Genomic DNA, 19868 nt, shown 5'->3' with positions numbered 1-19868 from the left:
TTCTCAATATATAATTACTCTTTTATATAAAGCTCTTTCTTAGAGACATCTGAGTGTCTCTGGATTTGTTTCACTAGTTAACCCAGACTAACAGAGACACTGTAGGGCCAGGGCTGGGAGGAGGCAGCTCTCTCTCCTTCCATGTGGGATCTCAAACTGGGGTTGTCCATGTGGCTTGAGCGAGATGGTAATCCCAGACCTGGAGCCTGGGAAGATCAACCCGAATGGGTTGATAGAGGAAAGACCAGCTCAGTCTTGTGGAGCAACATGTTGACTTGAGCCTTTCTGTGGATCTGCTGCCTCCCTCCCCGCACCCCCCTTGGGCTCCTATAGGGATATAGAAGTAGAGGAACACAGAGGGCATTTACCAGCAGGAGTACAGGGGATGGTGACATCAAGAATGGTGACATCCAACACTGGAGAAATCTGCCTGGGGAGAGGGTCATGGGAGGCACTGTGTGTGAAAAAACAGAGCCATCTTGCCAGTAACTACAGCTTCCCATGACTGTGCACCTACTGTGTGCCAGACCCAGGGTTGAGAAAGGTATATGCATCACCCCAAAGTGAGCCCTCCTGACAGCACTGGGATGCAGTGCTATCCTTGGCTCTGGTTTGACCAAGAGGAAGCTAAGATCCAGAGAACTGATTGCTTGCTCATGGTCACAGAGCTAATACGTGACTGAGCCTGGATTTAAGGGCAGATCTGTCTGACTTCTAAGTGCATGTCCTTAACTACCAGGCTGGATTATGGCCCCCCTCAAGACAAGGGATCCTTTTTGGAGCTTCACTGTCCACAGGGGCAGAGCCTGCAGCTGAGGATGGTTGAAGGCAATAGGCAGAAGCAGCTTGTGCAAGGATCTTAGGTAGGGCCAGTGCACCAGACTGCAGCTCTCCTTGCAGCATGGCAACCTTGTTGGCTCTTGGGGTGGTTGCCCATGGCAGACAGTCAGAGAAGGTGACACCCCAGACAATGTGGAGCAGCATTACCACCCTCAGAAATGGGGTTTATTGGCATAGTGATATTCCCTTGATGTATGTGCCTTGGTTTCTCACTCTTTTTATTCCCCTTAAACAGTGAAACCCAGAAATAGCAAATTAAACCTCCAGAAAACCCACATATTTCTCATCTCTGAGTCTGAATAAGGTTCTTATCTCAACCTCCAGGGATGGCCAAATACTGTAAAGATGAGCAAGTGGAAGAAAGGACTCCCGTTCATAATAAAGGGATTGGTGCAAATGTTCCCCTTCGAGACAAACTTCCTGCCAGAATCAGCAGGAATCTATAGAACAATCTCTAATTTGTGTGCCTACTGAGATTCAATGGGACATATTATATCTGAAAAAGGTGTTATCTGAAATTGGGAATGATTTTTTTTTCTCTGCTGAAAAATATAATAGGTGCACTTTAAAAGACAACAAGGAAGGAAGTACCAGATTGAATATCACAGAAGAGTGGATCTGTTATTGAATAGATCAGTCTTAAAAAATCTTCCTCTAATTCAGAAAAAAGGAATCAGAGAATTAATGTTCTGAAGGAAAAGATACCTTAAAGGAACAGCTAATAAACAGAAGAAAAGAAGAAATGGTCAAAAGAATAATAAAAATAATTTCTTTTTGAGTATTCCTTACTGTCATTGAGGTGATTATGGTTCACAGTGACCCTGAATCAGGTTTGAGGGGCTCTCAATCTTTATGGGAGCACATGTTGTTGCTTTCCAATGCCCTCGGGTTGGTCGGTTCTGGCTCATAGGGACAGAATGAAGCACCAGCTCTCCCTGCACGAGCCTCACGGTTGTTTTTAGGTTTGAGCTCATTGTTGTCACCACTGTGTCAATCCATCCCGCTGAGGGGCTTCCTCTTTTAAACTGTCCCTCCACTTTATCAAGCGCGATGTCCTTTGACGGGGACCGATCTCTCCTGAAAACATGTCCAGAGTACGTGAGAGGAAGTTTCACCATCCATGTTTCAAGGAGCATCCTGGCCAGACTGCTTCTAAGACAGATTTGCTGGCTCTTCTGCACACTCATGGTACTTTCAATATTCTCCATGAGCATCTTGATTAAAATACATCAATCCTTCTTTGTGTTATCATATACAATGTTCAACTTTCATATGTAGCCGAGGAGAATCAAAATATCATGGGTTGAGTTGGGTGAGCCTTAGTCCTCAAAGTAACATCTTTGATTTCAACACTAAAGTTGTGCAATAGTTTTACCCAATGCAATACATTATTTGATCCCTTGACTGCTGTTCCCATGAGCATTGAACAGGAGTAGATAACCTCAATTTTATCTGAAGGAAGAGCTGTTGGGTTTGAACCATCTACCTTGGGGTTAAAAGTTAAAGAAAAGATCTTTAACCAGGCAAAGTATTTGGATGTCAAAGATTAAAGGGGCCAACTCTCTAAGTATTAAGACAAGGGGGGAAAAGCCTGTTGTTAACTATATTAACTATAGATTTGGTTAGCTTAAAATGACAATATAAGAATTATCTCTCATTTATTTTATAATATAGCAGTCTGATGATGACTTTACTCCATGAAGTTTTCCAGGGCTCAGAAGTGTTGAGAGCTTTGACTTTTATCTGATCATTTTGTTAATTGTGGGCTGTCAATTTTTCCTGTAAGGATCTTTGTTCCAAGAAGCTGAACAAAAGAAAAGTTAAAGAAAGACATGACCCTTTAAGATCACCAGTCAGAGGGTTTACACACTTCCTTTCATTCCCATTGGTCAGAGCTTAGTCACTTGATTGCTTCATATGCCCAGGGAGGCTGGGAAATGTTGTCCTTATTTTAAGAAGCCATGTGGCCAGTTTCGTCGCTATGAAAGAAAAGAAGGAACTGGTTATTGAAAAACTCAGCCCAAAGCCCTAAAACTAGATGTTAAAAATAAAATGATGAAAAAAAGAACTGACAATTCTCTACTATTTAGAACTTCTTAAATCTCTCTATTAACTAGTACTTGAGTACTTGATTCAAAGAGGAAATACAAAGAGAAACTCTAGAAATTTAGAAAATAAAAAATCGTAAGCTACCGATTACAGTCTATAGGCGGGAAGTTAATGTTGATAGTAATCAACAAGAAAGATAAAATCAAGACTCTTGTCTAACAAGTTAGGAAAGGAACAACAAATCAAACCAAAAGAAGGTAGTCTTTCAAAGCGTGTGATCTGCATGTCACCAGTTGTTAATGAGCCTTCCTCAATCCTCATGCTGCATTGTTCTTCATCGAGATCAGTCTCTTGCATTCACTAAGTCAAGGATGTTCGTGCCCACACATGGGTGCCAAAAAAAAGTCAAAGATGCTACCGTGACACGCCCCTATCCAGATTTTAAATCACGCCATATTCCCTTGTTCTGTATTAACTACTGCCTCTTGGTCTCAGTTACAGGTTCCTCAGGAGTTCAATGAAGCATTTTGGAATGTCCACTCTTCCCAATGTTATCCATAGTTGTTGGTTTTATAAAATTTAATTTTATTATTAAAAAAAGAATTAGTAAGGATAAAAAGAAATTATGAGCTAATAAGCAGAAAAAAACCAGAATTAAAAATCAGTTCAGAGTTCTTTAAGTAAACTCATAAAGGGGATACACCACAAGACAACATCGTGAAGAGAAAGGTCTGGAAAGCCCAGGCGTACAAAATAAGAAACAACAAAGAAGATGAACCATAGAACGAGAGGAAGAGAAAGAAGCCAATGACACCACTTGGCTCCACTTCCTGTGTAAACACAGATTTTTAAACATGTATGAATTTGATGGGTTATTCCAAAGCTTAAATGATTGAGGTAGTTAGTTTATTGTGCCAACCTGGCCGATAAACACATGTGGGGTGAGTTGAAGGGCAGAGAGATAAATGGCTCGGTGAGCCTTCCCTTTCTAGTTCTCGGGTCTCTTGCTTTGTGATGGTCGGACCAGGGTGCAGCTGCCTTAGCCAGTTCTCTGCTTCAGCTGGCAAGGCTCACTTCCTGCAAGACACATCCAAGGAGAAGCCGCGTGGACCTACCCTGATGCAGTCCTGGGTGCTGGAGCAGTCGTATGGAGACCCCTGCCAGCCCTGAGATGCTTACACGTTCACCGATTCGACTTTCCTCCTGCATTCAGTGTCATAGTGTGTGTTTTGTGAGATGGAGGAGGACTTTGTGGATTGGTGTTGAACATATGTGTTAATGGGTTAATGTGGGACTTGTGGGCTTGGGCAGCACCAGGTTGGGATGTTTTCTTGATGTGCACTTACTCTTTATATAAAACTCTCTCTTATACATGAGTTTCTGTGGATTTGTTTCTCTAAAGTACCCAGACTAACACAATGATGAAACCTAGTTCAGGAAGAGGCCGAAAGCCTAAACATTTGCATATAAGGAATTGTTAAAATTGTTTGAGGGTTATAACTTCCCAAAAGCACAAGGCCCAGATGATTTCATAGGCCACATCAATATCTGTTCCTTAGGGGCCTATGAAAACATCATTGGGTATTTCAGAACTTTAAAAAAGTAAAAAGAAAACTTTGCTTATTTTAATAAAGCAAGGAAAATATTGATCCCCAATGCAAGAAAGATTATACAAGGAACTATAGACCCGTGTGTCTTATGGAAAGCAATGTGAATAATCCTAAAAAATAGAAGTAAATAAATGGAATCTAGCAGCACATCAGAAGTACAATATCTCTTCACCAAATGGAGTTGATTTCATGAAGGTACAAATTGTCAACATTAGAAACTATATTGATACAATTTATTGTATATACCTGCTAGCACCAGTAGAGGCAAAGAACAATATTGTATTATCTTCTTTACAGGCACTGAAAAGGCATTGGAAAAAACTCTAACATGTATCCTTCATCGAAACACTTCATAATCAAATATGAATAGGTGCCTTTTTCCTTAAGACAATCATGCACGTCTGTCATGACACAAAAGTCAACATTCTACATATGGAGGAGACACAAGAAAGGGTCGAGGTGGAGACAAGAACACCTGCACGCACACTAACATTAAACACTGAGCCGAGGCACTAGCCAAAAGAAAGACATTAAAGGGATAAAATATTGGGAATGGAAGTCAAATGGCCCTATTTGCAGATAATATGATCATATATCCACAAAACACAAGAGAATCAAATTTAAAGCTGCTATAAACAGCAGGAGAATTCAACAAGGTAGTGGGGTGCAAATTGATATGTGGAAGTTAACTGTTGTTGTATATAATAACAACCAGTTAGAAGATATAATGGGAGAAAAGATCTCATTTATAATAGCAGGAGGAAAAATCCAGGAATACATTTACTAGGAAATTTACATAACCTACTGGAAACAAACTTTCAAACACTTCTGAAGCATCTGACGAAGATGTGACCAAATGGAAAAACAACATGTTCTTGGCTAGCAAGATTTAACATCTTAAGGAGGTAATTTCTCCGCAAGTTAATTTTTTTCCCTTTAAAGTTTTTAACAGTTTTATTGACATATAATCCATATATCATAAAATCAAGTTTATTTATAAACTTAAGGTCATTCTAAAATGTCATTGTGCTAAAAGAAATCAAAAGGAAATTAGACAAGTTGATTTTAAATTTTACATAAAACAGCATATAAGCAAGAATAGTGAGAAAAAACTGAAAAAAATATTGTCATGAGGGGGTCCTAAAATACTACAGCTATTAAAGTCCCCATAGCTAAAACAGGGCTCTTCTAGTGTCTGAAGAGATAGACCAATGCGTGAGCATCTAGGATTGTATCCAAACACATACAAGACTTCACTGTCTGAAAAAGAGCCATCCCCAAATAGAAACACATGAGCTGTGTTACACTGTACAGGCTAACCCACAGCCATAGAAGGAGGATTTTTCAATTCACTCTCAGAATGGTAATTTTTAAATGAGAAAACATATAAATAATAAATCATATTATTCATAAGTTTGAGTGACTATACATCTGTGTGTGTGCGCGCGCAACAATATGTGTTATGCGTTGCCTTTCCGACATCCACGGAACATTGTGAAGACTTGGTCATTACCCGAGTCTGAAAGAAGACCTCAGTACTTTTCAAAATAGAGAACTTGTACAGGCCGCAGTTTTCCTAACCTCAATGCAATAAAATTAGAAATTAATTACACAGTGAATAGGACAAACATCTTCTTGGAAATGAAAAATCACTCTGCTAAATAATTATTTTGTGAAATAGCAAACCAGACTGCTGTTGCAGTATATTTAGAAAATAAGACAATGACAAAACTGTGCATTAACACTTACGAGATGCAGCTATTCCTGTACTCACAGGATAATTCACAGCTTTAATTGCTTTTTGAATTAAGTGAGTAAGCATGAAAATAAATGAGCCACGCATCCAAATGCAAGAAATTGGAAAAAAGAGGAAAATTGAAAATAGAAGAAGAAATTAATAAAGATAATAGCTGAAATTAATGAAATAGAAAATTTAAAAAGTAGACACGATTTAAAAACCCAAAGTGCTGCTTCTTTGGAAAGATGTATAGTGGAAACAATTTTCTGGTAGGATGAATCAAGGAGTAAAAAATAATAGAAAGGCAATATAATAGATGAGAAAGGAGACTTAACTATGGACATAGAGATTATTTTCAAATTATAAAAAAACATTGTGCTAATACATTTTTAAATCTTATAATGACTTTATAGGAAAGCATAAAGCAATAAAGGCAGAAAACACAAGTAGAAAAATAGCAGCCAAGATTGAAATTTAGAAAACAGTTCAAATCATTTTGACCCAAATGGATTTTGTGGGATGTTCTTTCGGAACCAAAGAGATAATTTGAGTCCTTTAATTTGTGCTAGAGAGTCAATAGGGAAGAAAAGGTCAATTCATTTTAGGGAGTTGTATGTACTCTTTACTTATACTGGATATGAGTTATCAATTTCTGTTCTTAATTGGGAAGCTTGACTGAAATCTGGAAACCACGAGCGACCCTACTGTTTCTTGAAATACCAGGGCACAGCTTCCCAGCACCGGGGAGAAAAGCACCACAGTGGGACAAACTGACAGATGAGAAGATGGACTGTGTGGAAAAGAACGTGGCGTCAGGATTGGAGGGCTGGTTGAAGGCTCGTTTATAACCTGCCGTATGCAGATGACACCATCTTGCTTCCAGAAAAAGAGGCTGGAAGCACTTGCTGACGAACGTCAGTGACTGCAGCCTTCATTATGGATTTGCAATCCAATGGTAAGAAAACAAACATCCTCGCAGCCAGGTCAAGAGACAACATCATGAGAATCAGAGGAAACATTGCAGCGACCGAACAAGGATTTCATGCTGCTTGGATCCGCATTTAATGCTCACTGAAGCAGGGGTCAAGAAAACAAATGATACATTGCGCTGGACAAATCCTCTGCACCAGACCTCTTTAAATGATTGCAGAACAGGTCTATCACTTTGAGGATGAAGGTGTACCTGACCCAAGCCATGATATTTTCCATATTCTCAAATGTATGTGAACGCTGGACAATCAGTAAGGAAGACTGAAGATCTGGTGCATTTAAATTACAGTGTTGGGGAAGAATATGGAAAGATGACCAGAAGAACACACAAATCGACCTCGGAAGAAGGACAGCCAGCATGCTCCTTGCATGTAAGGACAGCCATCCTTCCTCTCACATACTTTGGGAATGTCATCAGGAGAGACCAGTTCCTGGAAGGCCCCATATGCTTGGTAAAGTCGAGGGTCAGTGAAAAAGAGGAAGGCCTTCAATGAGATGCATTAATACAGTGGCTGCAACAATGAACCTGAACCAAACAGGAATGTGAGGACTACAGAGGACTAGCCAGTGCTTCCTTCTGTTGTCATGTCCTTCGGTTCTGATCCCTATCACTCAGAACAACTCAACTGCACCTAATCACAATAGTATCCAATAGTCTCCACCTATCAACAGTAGTATCCAATAGTCTCCACCTATCAACAGTAGTATCCAATAGTATCCACCTAACAACAATAGTATCCAATAGTAGCCACCTAACAACAATAGTATCCACCTAACAACAATAGTATCCAATAGTATCCACCTAACAACAATAGTATCCAATAGTAGCCACCTAACAACAATAGTATCCACCTAACAACAATAGTATCCACCTAACAGCAATAGTATCCATTTCATGTTACACTCTGTTGGGATCTTTATTGGCATTACATTGCCTCTATATACCAGTTTCGGGTGGGATCTGTTATAATACTGAATCTCCCTAAGTACAAAAGTATAGCCTTTGTTTCTTTAGGTCCCTTTTTGAATCTTTCCACAATTTTCTTACCTCTATAAAGTTCTAATGCACCTGTTGTCAGAATAGTCTTAGGTGATGTTGTCATCATGGGTGGTTTTTAAATTAAAAATGGGAGTGGTTTGTTAGAGGGGCCTAGAAATACAACTCACAGTAGCCTCTTCGTCTTGAGTCAAACACCCTATTTAACTGTTCTCTATATTTTAATAGTTTGCCTACAGACTTTGTTGGGATTTATATAAGCTAATCATATAATCTCATTATGATAGTTTAATTCTTTCCACCATTTATACTTTTATTTCTTTCCCTTGTTTTACTATGTGATTCAGGGCTTCTGGGACAGTGTTTAGTAGAATTGTAACAAAGAATATGTTTGTCTTGTTTCTGATTTTAAAAGGAATGTCCATTATGTTGTCAGTAAGCAGAATGTTTACTGGAAATATTATCGATAGCTTCTCTATTCTTTATTTGTTGAGTTTTCCCCACCTATTAATGAGTATTATACTTTATAAAATGCTTTTCCACTGGCTATATTGAAACGATATAGATTTTCTATATTAATTTTTAAATGCGGTGGATTCATAGATTTTTCTTGCATTCTTCCACCCTTTGTCTGTCAGTCTGTTGGACTGTGGTGGTTTGTGTGTTGCTGTAATGCTGGAAGCTATGTTACTGGCAACTCTGTTGGTTGTTTTTCTTTTTAACACCATGTGGGATTTTGTTCACTAACATTTCCTTTAGGATGTTGGTTTCGAGGCTCATGGTTCGGGTCTATTTTCTTTTCTTTCTGTCATTACCCGTTCAAGGTCCTGCCAAACCCTATGACCACTAAGTCTATTCCAATTCATAGTGAGCCTGTAGGATGGAGGAGAACTGTTGAATTATATTTTTGAGGATATAAATCTTCACAGACGTGGACATCTCATCTTTCTCCCATGAAGTGGCTGGTGGGTTAGCAACTCAGTGCTTCAACCACTGAGCCAACAGGCATCCTTTAAGGTACCACCAGCCTCCTAAAAAAGGGGTGGGGCACATTACTTCTTCTATTCTTTGCAATGATTTGTATAAGACTAGGATCACCTACTCTTTAAATGTTTGGTAGCAGTTTACTCTTACTATTTGTGGCCTATGGAGCTTTTTGGGGAGAGGAGTATAAAGAGACGTTAGATTTTAAATAATAAGTTCCTTCAATCAATGAAAGTCTCTTAAGATTTTCTAATTATTCTTGAGATCATTTTGATAAATCATCTTTTTGATAAAGTTGAGCAATTTTGATTGATCTTAAAGTTTATTTGTATAGAGGTGTTCAAAATCCCCTTTCACAGTCACTTAATTTTCTCTGAACTTTGTTGCTTTGTTTATTTGGAATATCATCCATTTGTGCCTTCTCTTTCTCTTACCTAGCTTTTGGTTTTTGTTGACTTTCAATAAAATTATTTTCTGCTCTTATCATTTCCTTCATTCTTCTTTATTTGGGTTACTCTGCTGGTTCTTTTTCTAATTTCTTAAATTGAGTGTTTAGCTTATTAATTTTCTATCTCTCCTCTTGTCGAATACAAATGGAAACATAAATAATGTCTTCCAAGGACTGCTTTAGCTGCATTCTGCAATTCTTTTCCCTCCCCTTATTTTTTGTTATTATTTATTTATTTTAAAATTTAATCATTTTATTGAGAGCTTGTATCCTGCAATTCTTGATGTATACTATTTACTTTATTCATAGTTATTGTTTGTGTGTTTTTGACCCATATATGTGAGTAGGATTTTCTTACTTTCTGGCACTACTTAGTATTCAAGGTTCATTTTGTATATTTACTGATGAAATCCCCCAAGGAGGCTCGGTTCCTTTCATTGGAGAACAGTGTTAGAAACCTACCTTTAATTTTTTTAACATTCATACTGTGGACTGACATCGTAAAGCGAATCAATGACTAACCTTCTTTCAAAGCTTTCGAACACTTTAACACCGAATGTCCCCTCTAGGCTTGCATATTAAGCTTGCCTTCGTCTTATTTTTATACCATTAGTATTGATCTATACAGACCACTAATGATTGCTCTTTTCACATCAGACTATTTTTATATGGGGTTCAATTTCATTCTTTAGGCGGGCTTACAGAATCCATTTGAGAGTAGCATTTATTTTCTTATTCTAGGTGATATTTAGCTATACACAGGATTCAACGTCAATGGGTGTTTTCCCTCATCATTCGTATAATACTAATCTGTTATCTTCTGTGTTCTGTTGTTAACCAGGAATTGGTTGCAATCTTCATCCTTTGATGATTTTTCTTTTACTTCTGGTTCCTTTAAACATTTTGTTGTTTTTGGCCTTGGTAATCTACACACTCACTGTAATATGTCAAGATATGGCTCTGTTTCTGTTTATTTTGCTTAAGACACAAAAGGCCTAGTGAATATTTTTTTTCTTTAAAAAATCATTTTATTGGGGGCTCATACAACTCTTATCACAATCCATACACACGTCAATTGTATAAAACACATTTGTACATTCGTTACCCTCATCATTCTCAAAACATTTGCTCTGCATGTAAGCCCCTGGCATCAGCTCCTCATTTTCCCCCCTCCCTCCCTGCTGCCCCCTCCCTACCAGTTCTATTTTCATCATGCCTTTCATTCTTTTAAGTCATAAACTCACTGCAATCGAGTCTATGCTGATTCATAATGACCCTGTAAGACAGGGTAGAGCTTCCCCTGAGAGTTCCAAGATTATAACTTAAAAAAAAATTGTTTTGTTAGGGGCTCATACAACTCTTATCACAATCCATACATACATCAATTGTGTAAAGCACATTTGTATATTCATTGCCCTCATCATTCTCAAAACATTTGCTCTCCACTGAAACCTCTGGCACCAGCTCATTTTTCCCCTCCCTCCCCGCTCCACCCTCCCTCATGAACCCTTGATAATTTATAAATTATTATTTTCTCATATCTTGCCCCATCCGATGTCTCCCTTCACCCACTTTTCTGTTGTCTGACCCCCAGGGAGGAGGTCACATGTGGATCCTTGTAATCAGTTCCCCCTTTCCAACCCACCCTTCCTCTGCCATTCCGGTATCACCACTCACACCACTGGTCCTGAGGGGATCATCCTACCTGGATTCCCTGTGTTTCCAGTTCCTATCTGTACCAGTGTACACCCTCTGGTCTAGCCTCACTTGCAAGATAGGATTGGGATCATATAGTGTGTGTGTGTGTGTGGGGGAAGCATTTAGGAACTAGAGGAAAGTTGTACTTTTCATTCTTCCTTCATCGCACCCTGACTTGCTCGTCTCCTCCCCCAGACCCTTCTGTAAGGGGATGTCCTGTGGCCTACAGATGGGCTTTGGGTCTCCACTCTGCACTCCCCTCCTCATTCACTATTGTAAAATGTTTTTGTTCTGATGATGCCTGATACCTGATTCCTTCGACACCTTGTGATCTCATAGGTTGGTGTGCTTCTTCCATGTGGGCTTTGTTGCTTCTGAGCTAGATGGCCACTTGTTTACCTTCAAGCCTTTAAGACCCCAGACGCTATATCTTTTGATAGCCAGGCACCATCGGCTTTCTTTGCCACATTTGCTTATGAATCCATTTGGCTTTAGCGATCGTATCAGGGAGGTGAGCACACAATGATAAGATTTTTTTATTCTTTGATGCCTGATAACTGATCCCTTTGGCACCTCGTGATCACATAGGCTGGTGTGCTTCTTCCATGTGGGCTTTGTTGCTTCTGAGCTAGATGGCCGTTTGTTTACCTTCAAGCCTTTAAGACCCCAGACACTATATCTTTTGATAGCTGGGCACCATCAGCTTTCTTCACCACATTTACTTGTTCACTCAACTTTGTCTTCAGTGGTTGTGTCGGGAAGGTGAACATCATAGAATGCCAATTTAATAGAAGAAAGTATTCTTGCATTGAGGTAGCAATTGAGTGGAGACCCAAAGTCCTTCTGCTACCTTAATACTAAACCTATAAATATATGCACATAGATCTATTTCCCCATCCTCATATATAAATATATTTGCATATGTACATGTCTTTATCTAAAATTCTATAAATGCTTTTTGCCTCCCAGCTCTTTCTTCTATTTCTTTTGACTTTCTTCCTGTCCCACTATCATGCTCAGTCCCCACTAGGGTTTCATCAATTTCTCTTCATTACATTACCCTTGATCATGCCCTACCTGGTGAATATTTTTAACCAGTTCTAGAAAGTTGTCAATGATTTCTCAGCTCAAATGTTACACACACACACACACACACACACACACACACACACACACACACACACATCCCTCCCTCCCATTCTTACCATTCCGTCTCTTTCTACACAGGAAGGTAGATTTTTTTTTCACGTCTACACATCACTGTGGGTGGGTACAGCCGCTGGGGGTGTGACCTCCAATTTCTCACTATGCAGACCTAAAGCTTTGCCTCCTGTCCCTCTGTGGGCACCGACCTCTTCTCTCCTCCCCACTGGCAGCTGCACAAACAACTTGTGTGCTTACCTATTTGGTTTTTAGTTCCCACTTTATTTGTGGCTCCTGGCAACTCCCTCTACTTTTCTGCAAGCTCAGGTATTTAGTAAATTGTGTTAAGCATTTCTAGGTGTTGACGGCAGGAAGATTTTGGGGATATCTGGCCCATAATGTTTTCAGAACTAGAAGCACTTCCAACTCATTTACAAAGCTAAATAAATCTGACAAAATTAGCACACAAAAAAGAAGGCTGCAGGCTAATCTCATTTACAAATATAGATGCAAACATCTTAAATAAAATATTAGCAAATTGAATCCAGCAATATATTAAATGAATATTCCACAATGACCAGGTAGGGTATATTACTGGGATGCAAGGACAATTCTATTTTAGGAACTCTATTAATATAATCCATCATATTAATAGACCCAAAGGGAAAAACCATGGATGATAAAAAGGCATTTGATAACATTCAGCATTCATTTTGTAGGAATTCCTCTCCTGGCGAAATAAAAATAGAAGGATTCTCCTTCAGCATGATAGGAGAGGCTAACATTCCATCCTGGGAGGAAGAAGGCAGCCCAGCCTGGGAGCCTTCTGAAGTGAGAAGGGGTCCCCTCCACTCTGCGTGCTCTATGTTCTCTGGCCCAAGGGGAGAGTAACCCCCATCTCCCCTCTTCTCTGACTCATTTGGGGCCAAAACATGCCTCTCAACCTGAGGAGCCCTAGGTATTTTGCTTCCCAAGCATGGGCTGCAGGCCTGGACAGTGCAGGATGGTTGTGTGGTGTTATACATGCTGCTGTCACTTGCAAGGCTGCTATGAGCCTCTATTTTCTCACATGTGAACTGAGTCTGGGAGCCTCTTCCATGGAGCAGTGAAATACCGTCCCCTGGGTGCAAGAAATGCCAAAGAACTTTCGCTTCTCAACACGTCTTTCCTCCCCATCTCCCTCTTTGCTCCTTTCTTCCAACTTCCCCACCTGTGAATCTTCTTTTTCACTTCCATGACCCCTTTCCCAGGCCTAGTTGCTCAAGCCTCCTCACTTCAGTTAAGACCACTGGCTGTGCGACTGTGAGGAAATCCCAGAGTTAGCACCCAAAGACAAGGTGGTGGCTGCATGGGACTGATAAATTAAAAGAGACAAGATGGTAGCTACATGAAAGGTTGGCCTGAGGAACCCTCTCCTGGGCTTCCTGTTCTGCTTCTGTCACCGAGAGACAGGGCAATGAGTCCCGGGACTCCAGGAGGACCCTGAGATTGTGAGCGTCACTGGAATGTTCCCACTGTGCCCCTCTGCCCATCACATAAAAAGCACAGGCCTCTGAAATGGCAACTGGCCCCACTGTGTGAAGACTCTGTGCTTGGGGTGAGTAGACACCAGCTTGGAGAGAAGAGAACACTGACCAAGACTAGGTCTACCTGTCTCTTTTGCCCTCCGGGGCTCCCCTTCTGGAATAGACTCTGGAGTCATTGCCTCCTAGCTTCTCAGAGGAAAGCACAAGCCAGACTTTGGCCTCTAGGTCTCCCAGCCCTGAGATCACTGTCAATGGCACCCGCCTTCTCTTCTAGTCAAGCTGCTTTCTTTAGTGGGCTTATATCTGCCCCTGCCATGCTCCTCCCCATCCTGCTTCCCCTTTCTCTTCCCTCACCTGAGTTAACATGTGGTCAGTTCCTTGCTAGATCATCACCACGATAAGTCAGGATAGGCTCAGTTATGCTGAATTAACAAACCAGCCTCCAAGTCTCAGCAGCTTCACAGAGGTTGTTATCAGTCCAGACAGGGTCCCTACCCCCTCTCCCCCTACAGACACAACTGGCAGTGCCTCAGTGAGCCAGGCTGCTGGAAGCTCTGTCATCCTGCAGTTACACATTTGAGAAACCCCAACCACCTCAGTCCACAAGTCCAGAAAGAGTTTTCAACCATAGCTTAAGTACTTTGACTCCGAAATGACATGCATCACTTATACGCCCAGTCATTCCATGTCACATGGCCTCTGAACTGCAAGAGGAGTGGGCAGGGCCATCTCCCAGGGTGCTTAGGAGAAGAAGGAGATGGAGAAGGGGGCACACCAGAAGGAGATGGAGAAGAAGGAGATGGAGAAGAAGGAGATGGAGAAGAAGGAGATGGAGAAGGGGGCACACCAGATGTCTCTGTCCTGATTGCCACACTTCTCTCCAGGAAGTCAACCCAGGGGTTGTCATGGCGATTCCGACTCACTGTGAGCTCACTTGTGTCAAAAATAGAACTCCATAAGATAACATTTTCAGCAGCTAACTTTTTGGAAGTAGATAAATCAGGTTGTTTTGGCTCAGCATTGACTTGAAAGTCGCTAAGGTTTCCAGCAGCAGCTGAGCACATTCACCATGCCCCCCACCCTCCTGCTCATCCTCGTTCAGCAACCCCACTGGCTCAGAGAGGAGAGGTCCTGGTGTCTGCTGAGAGCAGGGCTTGGAGAGGTCCGGCTGGAGCTGGGAAAGTGGGTTTCTTTCATCTCCCCCAGACCAAGCAGGTGGGTGTGAGGCTGCCATGCGTGGGTGCTTCAAAAATGCATTAAAAAATTAAAGAGGAAAGAGAGAGAGACAAACAATTCTAATTCCGGCTGGGCAGAGACACAAATAACGACTTTTAATTATATAATCTGCTTTTGATGAATTTATTTCTGACAGTTTTATAGGTTGACGAGAGTGCATTTTAGATGCAAAAAAATAAAAACCCACCTCACCCATTATTCATTCTGGGCTCTTTGAGTATAAAAATTGTCAAATGATTTTAATACAGTTTTAAGTTTTATGTTTATTGTCAAGGAAAAAAAGTCCGCCGCAATTACCGAGTCACGTGCCCCTTAAGTCTTTATGTTTCTGACAGCAAGAACAATAACGCATGTTGTTGCCCAAACCTGGTGCCGCTCAGAGTGACGGAGCTTCAGCGGCAGCTGCCTTTCTTCCGTGTGAGAAGCATTTATGAGAAAGCCACTGAGAACCACTTCCTCGGCAGGGGGTGGGGAGCGGAGCATCTCCGCGCCGTGGCAGAACCACTGTTCCTCTCCCCGAAGGTCTCAAGACCTGGGCTCACAGAGGAAGATCGGGTGAAACTTCGCTGGCCCGTGCATCGATGGGCTCAAACGTAAGAACAATTGTGAGGCTGGCATGTGACCGGCCTGTGTATCATCCTGCTGTACATAGGATTGCTAAGAGCTAGAACCCAACACCATCACCACATGGACCTTGTTGTTTTGTGGGGGACACGGGTGGCCGCATCTCACTGAAGTTTGCCACTAACCACAGATGAGGGCCCCATCAGAGATCCATCTAGATCACACACCATTCATGTAAACTGTTTGTTGTGTCGAGTTCCTCTTTTTTTAATTTATAAAATATAATACAAAATTTATTTGTTTATAATTTTAGTTAGTGTGAAATTGAACAAAACAATTTTTGGGGGTGTGATACAAAGATGAATTTTGCATTTACTACATAAAATACTGGTGCACTCTTGCAATTTACATTTTTGCATCTTCCTCTGTGTGACCTCAGGGTAATAGTGAAGACCATCCAAACGGGTATCTCTTCCAGGGATACTTTTGGTGGCAGGATCTCTTCTCTTGTTGTTAGCAAATTCAACATCAGTAAAGCAAGTAGAAGGGTCTGCCTATTTTTGTTGGTCTATTACTTTTTCCTTCAAGAAGAAGCGCTTTGGCGATGCTCATTTTGAACTCTTGCAGACGTTGGATTTTTTTTTTTTTTGGTAACTGAAAGCTCTCACAGTCTCTATGATAAAGTCGCCTAGAATTCACGACTGTCACATCTATAAAATGAAAAAATATTTTGTGATAATATTCTTTTCGATCTGATGTCAATTCTGTACAGTGCAATTAGCAAGTCTATCAAATTAAAGTGTACCCCAAAAAGTTCCTGGCTACTCAGTGCAAGAGATTTATTGGGATTTTGCTGGATTGCATAAGAATTTGATTGGTCAACAATATGAGTAATGATATCCTTTGAGAAAAAAATGTCTAAAATGTTCAACAGGACGTTTTACTACCCCAGAAGAGTCTATTTGTCCTAACCATTCAGGTATAAGTCTAGCTGTACCGTCTCCAGAATTGTGCCGCCAAAGAGGAATTCTTCGATTTTTTGATGTAGATGGCTTTGAACTTGTAGTTATTGGAATTGATTCTTCAACTTCAACAACAAGTTTCTAACTCATTCACTGGTATTATCATTACTAACTACGAGATCTTCTAATTCATCCAAATCAGAATAATTGGGCATATATTCACTTCCAATTTCATCTATATTAGCATCCAGTTACATGTCTGAGTCTGTACTGCTTCCATCTAGGTCATAAATTCACCATTTTCCATAAAACAAATCACAATCCATGTTGTGGTAATTTTTGTCACTTTGAGACAACAGGTAAGCGCAAAGTGGGCCACCATGTGTCGTCGTTGAATGTCGTCAAGGTGATTCTGACTCATAGCGAACATGAAATTCCAGAAAAGCCAAGAGAGAGTGCCAGTGGTAGCCAGGGGGAGCTGCCACACGGGGAAACACAAAACAGGTTCCTCTTAAGTCATAAGGAGCTGATGAACTTCATTGCAAGGCAGACTAAATGCCTTGGGATTTGGGAAGTGGTCCTGAGAATTGCCAGTAAGAGCAAGAGGAAAGATGACAGGCAAGCCAAGAAAGATAATAAAGAGTGGGTTATCAAGTGGACAATTGATTTCAATTGGCTAAGAAGCTTCAGGAGACCTGGGCAACATGGTCTCAGAGCCGGCCCCCAGGAAAGACAAGACAACTTGAGTAAATGCCCAGTATCCATTGAGTCTTCATCCATCCTTGGTTCACGTCTGCTTCTAGAGGCATCTCTAGACTTCTGGTTTGCTTTGGGGCTGGTCGGAGTGTGCTTTCATAGCTGGAAGGAAAGTCCCCAGGCAGAGACCAAGAGGTACATTCTCAGGCCAGGGCACATAGGTGAGGCAATGATAGATCTACCACATCAGCCGAATGATAACCACCTGAAAAGATAGCCTGCCACTCATGGCATCCTGAGCTAAGCTGGGCTGCATTGAAAGTTCACCAGGTGGGCATCTAGTCCAGGGGTGGCCATCCCTTGACTCCCTAGCACCCATGGGCACAAACTGCTTTGCACCCCATGATGCTAAACTAATTAAAGAATTCAGCATCCTGAAAGTCCCACCCACAAAGGTGGATGATATTTACTGAATATTGTTAGGACTTCGGAGGAGGGTGGTATCACACACTCCAACTCAAACAAATTTTGAAAGCCCCCATTGTTTTTTTAATCATTTTATTAGGGGCTCATACAACTCTTATCACAATCCATACATACATCAATTGTGTAAAGCACATTTGTACATTCACTGCCCTCATCATTCTCAAAACATTTGCTCTCCACCTAAGCCCCTGGCATCAGCTGATAATTTTTCCCCTCCTTCCCCGCTCCCCCTCCCTCAAGAGTTCTTGATAATTTCTAAATTATTATTTTGTCATATCTTATACTGTCCGACGCCTCCCTTCACCCACGTTTCTGTTGTCTGTCCCCTAGGGAGGAGGTTATATGTAGATCCTTGTAATCGGTTCCCCTTTGCCACCCAAGCCTCCCTCTACCCTCCCAGTATTGCCACTCACACCACTAGTCCTGAAAATCATCTGCCCTGGATTCCCTGTGTTTCCAGTTCCTCTCTGTACCAGCGTACACCCTCTGATCTAGTCAGAACTGCAAGGTAGGATTGGGAACATGATAGTGGTGGGGGAAGGAAGCATTTAGGAATTAGAGAGAAGTCGTATGGTTCATCACTGCTACATCACACCCTTACTTGCTCGTCTCCTCCTCGAGACCCTTCTGTAAGGGGATGTCCAATGGCCTACAAATGGGTTTTGGGTCTCCACTCTGCACTCCCTCCTCATTCACTATGGTAAGATTTTTTGTTCTGATGATGCCTGATACCTGATTCCTTTGACACCTTGTGATCTCTTAGGCTGGTGTATTTCTTCCATGTGGACTTTGTTGCTTCTGAGCTAGATGGCCACTTGTTTACCTTCAAGCCTTTAAGACCCCAGACACTATATCTTTTGATAGCCAGGCACCATCAGCTTTCTTTGCCACATTTGCTTATGCATCCATTTGGCTTTAGCGATCGTATCAGGGAGGTGAGCACACAATGATAAGATTTTTTATTCTTTGATGCCTGATAACTGATCCCTTTGGCACCTCGTGATCACACAGGCTGGTGTGCTTCTTCCATGTGGGCTTTGTTGCTTCTGAGCTAGATGGCCACTTGTTCACCTTCAAGCCTTTAAGACCCCAGACGCTATCTCTTTTGATAACCGGGCACCATTAGCTTTCTTCACCACATTTGCTTGTTCACCCAACTTTGTCTTCAGCGGTTGTGTCAGAAAGGTGAGCATCATAGAATGTCAATTTAATAGAAGAAAGTATTCTTGCATTGAGGGAGTACTTGAGTGGAGGCCCAATGTCCTTCTGCTACCTTAATACTAAACCTATAAATATATGCACATAGATCTATTTTCCCATCCTCATATATAAATATATTTGCATATGTACATGTCTTTATCTAAAATTCTATAAATGCTTTTTGCCTCCCAACTCTTTCCTCTATTTCCTTTGACTTTTCTCCTGTCCCACTATCAAGCTCAGTCCCCACCAGGGTTTCAGCAATTCCTCTTGGTTACATTACCCTTGATCATGCCCACTAGGCCTCTCACACCCTTCTCACCACCAATTTGGATCACTTGTTGTTCCCTTGTCCCTGAGTTAATAACACCACTACCTTTCCCCTCTCCACCCCTCCCCCATATCCCTCCGCGGAACTGTTGGTCCCTTCGTTTTCTCCTCCAGATTGTTCATCCAGCCTATTTTATTTAGACAGCTATGCGGAGATAATAACATGTACAAAAACAAGACAGAGCAAAACCAAGCAATAATATACAACAAAACAACAGCAAACCAATGACAAAAAGACAACAACCACCAAAACAAAACAGAACAAGAAAGAAAAGCTTGTAGTTAGTTCAAGTTCAAGGACTTTTTGTTGGCCTTTAGGAGTGTTTTCCAGTTCAGTCTGTTGGGGCATCACCCCCTTCCCCCCCCCAAAT

This window comes from Tenrec ecaudatus, chromosome 10, assembly GCF_050624435.1.
Source record: "Tenrec ecaudatus isolate mTenEca1 chromosome 10, mTenEca1.hap1, whole genome shotgun sequence".
Lineage (NCBI taxonomy): Eukaryota > Metazoa > Chordata > Mammalia > Afrosoricida > Tenrecidae > Tenrec > Tenrec ecaudatus.
Note: the sequence above shows the minus strand (reverse complement) of the source record.